This window comes from Phoenix dactylifera, chromosome 11 (assembly GCF_009389715.1).
Source record: "Phoenix dactylifera cultivar Barhee BC4 chromosome 11, palm_55x_up_171113_PBpolish2nd_filt_p, whole genome shotgun sequence".
NCBI classification, from domain to species: Eukaryota; Viridiplantae; Streptophyta; class Magnoliopsida; order Arecales; family Arecaceae; genus Phoenix; species Phoenix dactylifera.
Genome location: NC_052402.1, coordinates 27,456,909 through 27,469,101, shown reverse-complemented (window position 1 = coordinate 27,469,101; position 12,193 = coordinate 27,456,909).

The following is a 12,193-nucleotide window of genomic DNA, read 5'->3' as shown; positions in this document are numbered from 1 at the left end:
ATACCATACTATCTACTCAAAATGGTTATTTTTAATGCAAGCTTGTTGATCATTTTCTAACCTATCCAAAATAAACATGCTTAGATGCAAGTTTTTGAAAACTGAATTGGACTTAGGTTGGTTGACACAAACTCAATTATAATATGTTAGTTTTGGGTTTAGCCTATTGAATGCTATGGATCACAGATAGTGCATAAAATTTTAAAACTTCTAGATTAGTGGTAACATAAATTCAAAATGAATAGAGAAGTCATACAATTAATGATTGGTAAAAAATAAAGAATAATAAAAAAAGTTGGGTGGTTCGACCCTAAATTGATCTTCTTCTTTCTCGAACGGATTTTTTTCGGACTTGAACTTCGCTTGCTTGGAGGCATCTGGAGGCTCACGCAGCACAACCGACGAGCAGAGCCAACCCCAACCATTACAGTCACGAGACGCGCGGGCGTGCCATACCAGAATGCTTCTTATCTATTGCTAGAAGCGTTAAGCTTTGCCAGAAGCAAGCAAGATGAGGTCGCTCTACTCTTCGTAGACAAGGCTCATTACGGAACGAGCTCGTGTAGTACTCGCCTCTCTCTCTAACAAAGGATTCAATCCATGGTGCAAGAGTGTTTAAGGATTTATCATGATTTTTTTACTTTAATTTCATATATATATATATATATATATATATATATATATATATATATATCATACACACGTGTATTATTAGGATGCTCAATCTATGATCCTCTATTCCTGATCCTTGTCTATTGAATAGGTGAAATCATATAAATGAGTTTGCATATTGGATATAAGTCTATATGAATTTACTTTCCTAAGTTTCTAAACGGGTCAAATATGATTTTAGGATTTTTTACTTCAAGTTTATGTATATCTCTTTTATACACGCACGTGTATTATTTGGATGCTCAATCCCCTATTCCAATCCTTGTTTGTTTTTACTTTTAGAAATATATAATTGAATAGGTGAAATCATATGAATGAGTTTGCATGTTGGATATAAGTCCCTATGGATTTACTTTCCTAAGTCTGATTCGAAATGGGTCAAATATGAGTTTAGGATTTTTAGCCTACCCCAAATTTGATCCAACCCTACACATGCATGTATTTTGAATTTGATAGATATTTTATTTATCCTTTATCTCATTTCTGTTTTAATGTTTTTTTGCACTTCAATTTGTAGTACCTTTCTATTTTTATTTTTTTAATATTTTTATTTATTTCTAGATGTTGGTTGTCTAATGGAAAGAGTTGCAGCCCTTTTTTTTCTTATCAAGGAGTTACTCTCTTTGATAACAAATAATTGGATGCTTATTTTGAAAATCCATATTGAGAGATTTGATTATCCCATGAAAACATATTATTTTTTTATCTTTGAGTAAGAAACCCCAACTTGCGAATGATACTCTTGTATCATTTTTGTCATTCTTAACAAATTGAATGATTAAGATCGACAAGTTTGTGTGCATGATCAATCATGTAATGGAAGGATTTTAGCTATTAAAGTTATTATATCTAGGAAAAGACTTCACTACTATACTCACACAAGTGATATAATCAAGATGTAGGCATCATCTAATCACATCTTGACCAAAAACCATCCTTCTTTCGTTCTCTAATTTTGTTTATTTATTTTCATTGATTAAATTTGATCTTCATAGAAATAGATTTTTCATGTTATTTCATGAAAAATGTTAAGATTAGATTTTTCAACATTGGTTCCAAACTTTTCTCTTGATTTTATTATATTCATTTTTTTCTCATATTAGATGAATATTACTATCTAACCAAAAGACTTCTACTACGACTAAGTAAATAGGATTCAATATTGGTGAAGTGGAAGGATAACCAATAGTACTCACTCCACATCTATAGCTCAACCACTAAGAGAAACAACAAAAAGAAAGCTTTGCTAAGCTATTTCTTTAAAAGATCCATAGTAGGAAATCAAATCACTTCAATTTGATCCAATTTTAAAAGATCTTTTTCAAGCAATCCAAGTCATGACAATTGAAGTCTAGATCAAGAATATTTGGATGAAATGATGATAATGGTCAAAGCTAATGCTAAAAACATAGAGTCAAAATGCATTTATCTTATTATTGGTAATTTTAAGACAATTTAGGAGTCATGATAAAGACCAATCAAAGGGGAGGTTTTCTTCATGCAATAAGAAGTTCAAGCAACTTTTGAAGCAAATGATATTGAGCATGTTTGCCTTGTCTTCTCGAGAAACAAATGGATTTTTTTTTGCAAAATTGTGCTCAAGTCTATGAAGATCTCTTCATCAATTGGGGGAAATCAACTTGAATCAGATTTTTTGAGGAACATATCAAGAGAGAATCCAATTTGGCCATAAGAATTTTGTCATGTTAGATAATATTTGGTAGATTGAACATACAACCATAATAAGTCTACTTAATAAAATCAACTTAGAGAAGGGGTTCAGCCAATTCTCATCCAGATTTTGGCCAAGATTTCTCCTATCCTTTTATTTAAAAAAGGGAATCTCCAATGTGAAAGGCCCTTAAATAACTAAATACCACTTGTAATCTTTTAAAGCATGATTATTGGCATTCATATAAGAAAATATAGTCTCCTCTTATATGCCAAAACATTAAGAAAGTTAGTTATCAACTTGATTGAAGGAGTTGGTGGGGGCCTTGTTCTTTCAATCAAAGCCTTCAACTAGGAGGGTGAGAGAGAGAGAGAGAGGAAAGATTGATCATAAAAAGAAATTGCAAATACCTATGAGCATCAATTTTCTAGCTGCATGATATTAAGCTTTTAATACCTCTTACTATTTTATACTTTGCATTTTATATCAATATCTATTTGTATTTACTTTGAGGCATCACTCTGAGAATTTGCAATAAAAGACAATGGCTATTTTGGGGCTTTGCAAAGAAAAAAAGATCTACAACACAATAATGTAGCAATCAAAATATTCTTTTTTTTTGTGGAATGCAGTAGAAAAGGTTCTTAATATATCATAACAATGAAGGTATTAAAAGAAAAAAGATTTAAAAATTTATGAAGCCATCCGAATCTAGAGCTACGACTCAAAAGATTGGAAAATTGTTGAGCCCCAAAGTATAGGACCTTTATGAATTACTAGCTATGTGCTTGCTTTCCTCCTATCCTCAAGGCATTGCTTTGCCTCTTATCTCCCCCAAACTTGCACCGAATGGGGTGATGAGAGAGAACTAAAGAGAAGTCCTTGGTTTTTATTCCTCTATATTCTTCCTACCTTTCTCATAATATCTAAATTTTAACACATGCAAGACAGCTCCAAAACCTACACAACATTCAAGTATTGCAAATGTTACTCTATGTGATTGGCATATAGACGTAAAAATTTAGTCTACCTTATTGTATACCTAATCCGACCTGATCCTAATAGAGCGAGTTTTACTCGACCCGTAGCGGATACAGACCTAATTGCGCAAATATCTATATCAAATAAGAATTGTCTCTTGGAACCTGACCTAGATATATATACCTCTTCACAAATTTTCTTTTCATCCTTTGCCTTAGTCATTCTACTTATGACAAAGATTGAGCATGGAAAAGGTTACATGCCATATGCTTAGTTGTTCATTTCTTTAGTCGATTACATTTCTTAGCTTGGGAAATTTTTGACTTCTTAAAAATCACTATTCTTTTATTATGATATTAAAATTTTGGTTTGTTACGTTCTACGTCTTCGACTCTTATTTTATTTAATATTATGGAAGGTACTAAGATTTATTTTATTATTCTTTATTATTTGCTTGATTTGTATGAAAAAAATATTTTATTGCTTTATTTGATCTGATCCATTCAACCTATCCTATCTAACTCTACTCACACCGCCCCATTCCGAGGCAAGTGTGAGGTAGGTATGGCTAATAGTATACTCAACCCATTGTAATCCCTCGTAGCAACAACTCATATTTTATAAAACTTGGATTGTAGGGTGCATTTATAAGGTACAGCAAATTAAGCTAGGTTTATTAAGAAATATTGACTTATTAAGACCCATAAGTCTAACCAACCATTATAGAAATTTAAGCCTAAAATATAGTTAATAATACAATTAGAATCCTATACTAGGTTCAGGTCCCCCCTCTTCTCATAATTGTAAAATCCTAAAATTAGTCTAAATCAAGTTAGAAGTTTGAGGGAATAGAAGGGCTTGGCCATTGTTTTCTTGAAAGATTCAGAATCAATAAGATCAATTAGCGACTAATAGGTATGCTATAATAAAACTTATCTCATTGTCCTATGTATTATTGTGATCAATTTTGGCAACACAATTTTTCAAATATGTGGAATCAAGAGAAGATTAGTTCATGGTAATGCATGGGCCTAAAGAGTTTATTTTCTAATTTTTGGATTAAAATAATTATCCTAATTTTGTGAAGGTTCAAATCCTCTCTTCTCTTCATGATCAAATCCATGTTAATATATGATCTTACAATTCGAGTTAATTTTCACTAATCAATTGAGTAAATAATCTTTTTTGGGTTATTAAAGATCTATCATGCTTTCTCTATTATTTTAGGATTAATATAGCCTTATTTTATAATGTAGATAAAATTGTCTTCTTTGTTAAATCCACATTTGGATGGAATCATCTTTTCCAGATAATAATAGGTTTGAATTCCTAGATTCAATCCGTGTTAATCATTGTTAGATTGAATCAAACTTTGAGATGATTAATTTATTAAACAAGAAGAGAAGAGAAGATGAAGATTTTTTAGCTTTCAAACTAGCTTTGTAGTTGTTGGACGGGTTGACAACTAATTATCAAAACAATTGTGGTTGGCTGCAACAGGTATGCAGCCAGTAGGTCAACTCGTATTTAAAATTGATCTAATACAGAAAAAGAAGAAAGCTACCAAGCTTTCTCTATTATTTTAGGATTAATAAAATCATTATTTTATAATGGTAGATAAATCTATCTGCTTTGTTAAATCCATATTTGGATGGAATCATCTTTTCCAAATAATAATAGGTTTGAATTCCCAAATTCAATCCATGTTAATCATTGTTCTATTGAATAAAACTTTGAGATAGTTAATTTATTAAACAAGAATAGAAGAGAAAATGAATTTTTTTTAGCTTTCAAACTGACCTTATAGTTGCTGGATGGGTTGGCAATTGTGGTTGGTGGAAGCAGGTATGCAGACTGTAGGTCAATATTGGCTTTGAAATTATTCTAATAGAGAAAAAAGAAGAAAGCTTGGTTCTTCACTAAGAGTCTCCAAACTAGTTAACAAGTAGCCATTAAGATACTTACGGACTTTTAGTAGATGGTCATCGAGCAATGGCAGCAACTAGTAGTTGGATTGATTTGAAGCTTATCCATGCCACCACTTCATCCCCTTCCTTCCTAATCATTAGAATGGGAAGAAGATGATTAGTCGTTAAGTCAAGTAAGAGCTAGCTGAATCCAAGTAGGTATATATATTTCATATATTTTTTGCTCTGTGTTTGAACTGCCATCAAACTGAACCCATATTAAATCCAATCCATTAAGTTTTACAAATTTACGGAAGTTTAAAGCATGATTACAAATATTGTGAAGCCAGCTATGTGAAACTTTGTGATAGGGATGGACTACTTAAAAATTAAACTTTTCTTTAGGGATTTTTATTTAGGAGCCATATAAAGTTTTGAATATTAGCTTATTTAAGCCTGATTTTCATCAAGCATGAACATTTTCTTTGAAAATTCTAAGTTGATCAACGCTGTAGTGGTGACGATTAATATGTCCTAAAATAGACTCTCTAAAATATGTTGATCAGGTTTCAAACAATTGTATGATTTGCGCATTTTGGAAAAGAGTTGCCAAAAACTGAAGGTTTAACCCAAAGAAACGTCAATATTATATGCTCTGCGTCTTAAAATATGACTTTATATGCTCTGCATATAAATCAGTAAAATCAGTAAGATCGAACTAAATATGACTATGCTCTGCACCATCAATCTATGCAAAACTTAAAAATTATCTACCTAATCATTAAAATCAATTCAAATTCGATTCATCAATTTTTATCTTTCAAACCTTGATCAAATTATGGTTGTGAAATTATAAATATAAAATTTTTAAAAGACATGTCTGAAGATATGCTAAACGGATCCAAAAGTAAAATGATAGCTAACTATTTAACTAAATATAAAATTTTTGAAAGTCATGTCTAAAGATACGAACTGGACCCATACAATGAGTCGTATAAAATACATATGATTATGTATGGTTGTTTCTTTTACAAAAGGCGGTTGAGCAAGGAACCATGGACTATGAATACCATTGGATATGACTGTATCCTAAAATAATTATCACTATTATGTATTGCTTATAAAATTGATCAAACAAATGTTCATATGCAAATAGAGTCCAAATAAAGAAGAGTCATATGCAATAGAAGTTAACTTGTTGGAATTATCCCTAAATAAAAGAGTAGTCAACCTATCCAAATATTAATATTGTCATGCCCCCGGCCCGAAATCGCGAGCCGGGGGAATGCGCCAACCGCTGTACACCCATAGGAAACTCTTCCCACGAGCATGCAAAGCATCTTAACCAACATCTCAATTATATAAATCCAAAATAATTCAGCTAAATAAATGCAATCTTATTCCATTGACTAACTCAAGTCATAAAGTCTCACAGTTCTAAATACGCAGCGGAACAATAATTTACCAACATGCAAACTTAATTCTTAAAATAACAAAACCTTGCAATGTCCAACAATCTTAATGAATGTCCAAGATAACAGTTCAACTTAAATAACCCTAATCTAAGATAGCTTGTGCCACAATCCTTCTAGTCGCTCTCCCATTTTGGAACCTCAATAGACTAGTTCTCGAAATATGTAAAATAACAAGAAATTGTATAATGAGCAAAACAGCCCCAGTAAGTAATGAACACTCTAGCTAGATAAATCAGTCAATAATATGTAGAAAATAAATATATATGCAGTTCCAAGGTACAAGTCAAATATTTCTTAAATTTTTAAGATTTTTTTCACGGTTTCGAGATTATTTCGCATATTCGATTCATGTTGTCGATCCTGGACTATGACCATATATTTCTAGTGGTAGGGTCATCAACACCGACTAATCTTCTTGCGGTGAGTCCTTCAGGACAGTCAATTGTCAATGTATCTGTCCCCATTGGCGGGATCCTTAACATAGCCAGGTCGAAGTTCAATTAGTTCTCTATTTCATATTTCAGTTATGAAAACATGCAGTATTAAACCAAATATCATTCATATCTTAATTTCTTTCAATTTATTATATTCAACTCAACAGCCAGGAACTAAGACCACATGTTTTCTGTGGTAGGGTCATATCACCGACTAATCTTGCGATACCAATGTATTAGCCCCCATTGGCAGGGTCCTCAGCATAGCCCGACTGCGAGTCCGAATCTATTACGAGTTATTATTATCTTTTCTTGCATTACGTTCAAGGTTCTAAACCGAAAATATGATATCGAATCAATCAAACATAATCCCAAACGAAAGCAAATACATTCAATCGAAATTATACAATATTCTAAAAATAGACATATAACACCATGCATCGAATTTGTAAATCAAGAATAACTCGACTCAAGAAAATATTTATAACTTGCCAATAAATCTTGAAAAAGATTACATTACTTACTTTGAGAACGTGATCCACAACAAATCCAATTAATTCCGCAAATCCCTCGCAAAACCTAATATCCAAAAATCACATTCTTCTTTTAAAATTCATCACAATATATGTATACAAAATCTTAAATTTTAATATCCTCCCATGGTTGACCCTGCAGAAGTGCCTAGCACCCCGAGTTCGGTTCATACCCGTAAACCATCCCCTCTCTTTATTTATTTATTATTTTTTTCTTGTTCCTTCTTTTCTTTTTCTTGTTTTTCTGTTCTTTTTCTTTTCCCTTCCTCTCCCGACTCCTCTCTTCTCCTTTGGCAAAACAGGGGGCCCATGACCCCCCTTCTTCTTCTTCTTCACCCCTCTCGGTCGGACTCAAGGGCGACCGTGGTGGCCGGCCCCGACGACGGCAGGAGGTAGCGGAGCAAGCCCGACCACCCCCGGCGGCTGGCGGCGGCGAACACACCGGCAGCTAGAGCACACAGGCCGAAGCAGAGCACCCTATTTTGGACCCAAATCCGGCGCTTGGCCGACTCCAAACCACAACACCTCATGGCGAAGCACTGAGAGAAGAGGAAAGGAAAGCTAGAGACTCTTACCTCCGCTCTGACAAAGATCCGACACCTCTCTTCCTCTCCGACGGCAAAGGAAGAAGAAGGCTACCCGTACCAAAGAAGACCGACCCAACGGCCCTCTCTCTCTCTCTCTCTCGAGCGGCAACATGAAGAAGAACCCCCCCTCCCTCTTCTTGGGTGTGGCGGCTCTTCCTGATACCACAAAGGAGAAGGAGAAGAAGCCCTAAAACAACGGCTCCTTCATCTTCGAGATGGATCATTCCATCCCGTTGCACGTGAGGCTGAAACTTGGGACTAGGCCGGTCAAGTGGACCAGGCCCAGGTCCAAAGTCTCACATTCCCCCCTCCTAAAAAAAATTTTGTCCCCGAAATTAACTCACTTAAGGCTTCAAATTTTGAAAGTTTGGAAATATCATATCATTCCCGAGCTTCTAAACAATCTCCATCTCGAAATGCAACCTCACAAGATTTTAGCAAAATCATGGCATCTCAAAACTTAATCCTTTCCATCTATGATTCATAGCAAGTTTTTTTGATCTCTTTCAAAATAAGACTAACCTTCCAGCCTTGGATTAAAATGCCATAATTCTTTTCTCCAAGAAATTAATTTCTCTTGATTAATTCCACATAGAAATTTAATCGGTTAAATATAAGTAGGAGAAAGCTTTAGTATCAAATGCTCCTCGTTTTTTTCCCATAATATAATGATTAATCTTTGTCTTAGGAAAGCCTCAAGCCCCTTTCAAATAGCCAGATTAACAATGTCAGAATTAGGAATAGGCGATCCATGTTAAAACATTTCAGGTCTAAGTCCAACCAAGTAACCATCAATCCGTTAACACTAAATTTAAAATGCCCAAGATTCTCTCAAAAATTATTAACAATAGAAAAACCTACTGATGAAAATTACATAGCTACCTCCAAATTATTCATAGAACCAACAACATTCTTCTCTACTAGAAGACTAACTCAAATCTTTCAATAATTCTACTTATCAATACAACTTCATCTTATCATTAGAATAAGGTCCAATACCTCCAAATTTAGTTCTTTTTGTAGATGATGTAAGTCAAACTTCTCTATCTCATAAATAAAATCAACGTCTTAAGTTTGAATAAGAACATCAAATTTTTTTTTTTTGTCAAAATATCAACTGCTCTTGATTAATCGATCTATCACAAGATTAGATCATAAATAATTCTAATCCACTCCTTATAAAATATTCATCAAAATCAATGGATAACCTTGATTTCTTTCAATCAGATAGAGGGTTGATATTAATTGAAGAAGTTCAAGCTTCAAATTCAAAAGAAAAGAGGTCTACACCAAAATATTCGAGACCGAAGGTCAAAATTGATGGCCCATTAATTCTAGTCTCAAGATGCTAAGAATTTCTTTAGCATGACATAAAATTGGAGAACCTAAAATAGTGCAGCGATATCCAAGAATCAAAACATTTGCTTTTCGTTTATCAAAAAAATCTTACTACATAAGAAAATAGATCAATTCTTTTGTTTTTAAAACTTGCCGAATCAAAAAGATAATACTTCTGACCAATTTAAAAAAAATAATTCAGACCACTACGCTTTTGCTGCGCACTCTGATTCAAACCACCAAAATTCTTTGGATTCACTAATAATTTTTGATCAAAATACTGCTTTGTATTATGAACTAAAGAGATCCAAAATTTTAATTTCCACGTAAAGCCTAAAAAGAAATCTTTGATTCTCGTCCCCTAATTTACCTCGAGCACATCCGTCTAGATTCACCCTCGAGTCAATTGATGCATTCAAACCATCATATAGGCTAGTTACTATGATTCAAGATTGATTGAATCTTAATTCTCTTATTAGTTCAGCTAGTGGATTCTAAGTCAAACTACAAGTAAAATCAACTCGAAGAATTCTCTCAATGCTCTTCCAAACTAGAAGACGTTAAATCAATATGAATGAATAAAACCGACTCAACCATCTCTCCTAAAGTTTTCTTCATCGAGATCTTCAGCATTTATCAAAAATCTTTCATCATAACCATGTAAGCTTCTAAAATTCAAATTCTTTATGTAAATCTAGATTTGATCAGCAACCGCAACAATATTGACAAAAGACCCTAAATCGGCTTAAATCCAAACATTGAATTGAAGTTTCATATACATCACATAGTCTCCGATAGACATGAACAAGATCTATTATTTGGAACCAAAGATAATAATATAAATTATTAATAATTCCACCGGGATGAATACTTTCTAATCTCCAATAAAATTATTTCTTCAAGATTGATAATTATTCCTTAATTCTTTCAAAAGCATAAGCTACAAATTTAAGAGAAAAGATATCTATGCTAAAACATTCTAAATCCAAGATCAGTTAATGCAGAAACTATTAATCCTAGACTTGGGATGCCAAATTTCTCTCTCTCTTTTTTTCATAGCAAATAGAAGAACCTACTAATAATACGATAATATCCGTATCAGTCAAAATCAAAAACACTATCCTTTTCATTGACAACGAAATTCTCCTCAACAAGAAAACCCATCAGAAAATATTTCTCAATCACAGAGTTAGTATTGTTGACCATCTTAAAATAATTTAAACAACCAATATTCTCATAATTTACTAAATCACTTCCATTCAAAATCCCAATTTGCATTGTAATTTGAAAAGATCTAAAATTTCAAATTCGAGGTAAAGCCAAAGAATAATTCTAGAATTTCATCCCAAATATATTTTCCATCTACATACATGATCCACATATAGTTTTCAATCCTCGGAAGAATATTTCAATGAATATCATCAAATATATATATATATATATATATATATATATATATATATATATATATATATATATATATATATATATATATATATATATATATATATATATATATATATATATATATAGCCCAAGCCTTAAACAACATTTCATATCTGAGCCTTAACTTGTCATTGAATTAATTAACTTCAAGCTAGAAGTAACATCATAGTACCCGATTTCAATCTGAACTTCCAAAATACCTACATTGCACGATAATATTCCATAACTAATACTCTTTCACTTAACTTAGTCAAAATCCACTCATATCTTGGAATACAAATTACTCCCCCAAGAAAACTCTCAAAATAGCCTATTCATACTTTGGCTATAAACACAGCTAGCATTCTGATTTCAGCATCACAAAATTCAGATAAGATAACACAAATTTACCACTAACAAAAGTAAACAAAGATATTTGTCTTCTTGCCCCATCTCTCAAACTTTTCGACGAATCCTAAGAATCCTAAAAGCTAAACTCTGATATAACTAATCATTATTCCCTAGTAATCTTAAACCTAAGCTTTGATACTACCACTTAAGTTGTTATGCCTCCGGCCCAAAATCGCGAGCCGGGGGAGCGCGCCAACCGCCGCACACCCATAGGAAACTCTCCCCACGAGCATGCAAGGCATCTTAACCAACATCTCAATTATATAAATCCAAAATAATTCAACTAAATAAATGCAATCTTATTCCATTGACTAACTCAAGTTATAAAGTCTCACAGTTCTAAATACACAGCGAAACAATAATTTACCAATATGCAAAACTTAGTTCTTAAAATAACAAAACCTTGCAATGTCTAACAATCTTAATGAATGTCCAAGATAACAGTTCAACTTAAATAACCCTAATCTAAGATAGCTTGCGCCACAATCCTTCTAGTCGCTCTTCCATTTTGGAACCTCAATAGACTAGTTCTCGAAATCTGTAAAACAACAAGAAATTGTATAATGAGCTAAACAGCCTAGTAAATAATGAACACTCTAGCGAGATAAATCGGCAATAATATGTAGAAAATAAATATATATGCAGTCCAAGGTATAAGTCAAATATTTCTTAAATTTTTAAGATTCTTTTCACGATTTCCAGATTCTTTTGCATATTTAATTTATGTTGTCAATTCTGAACTATGGCCACATGTTCCC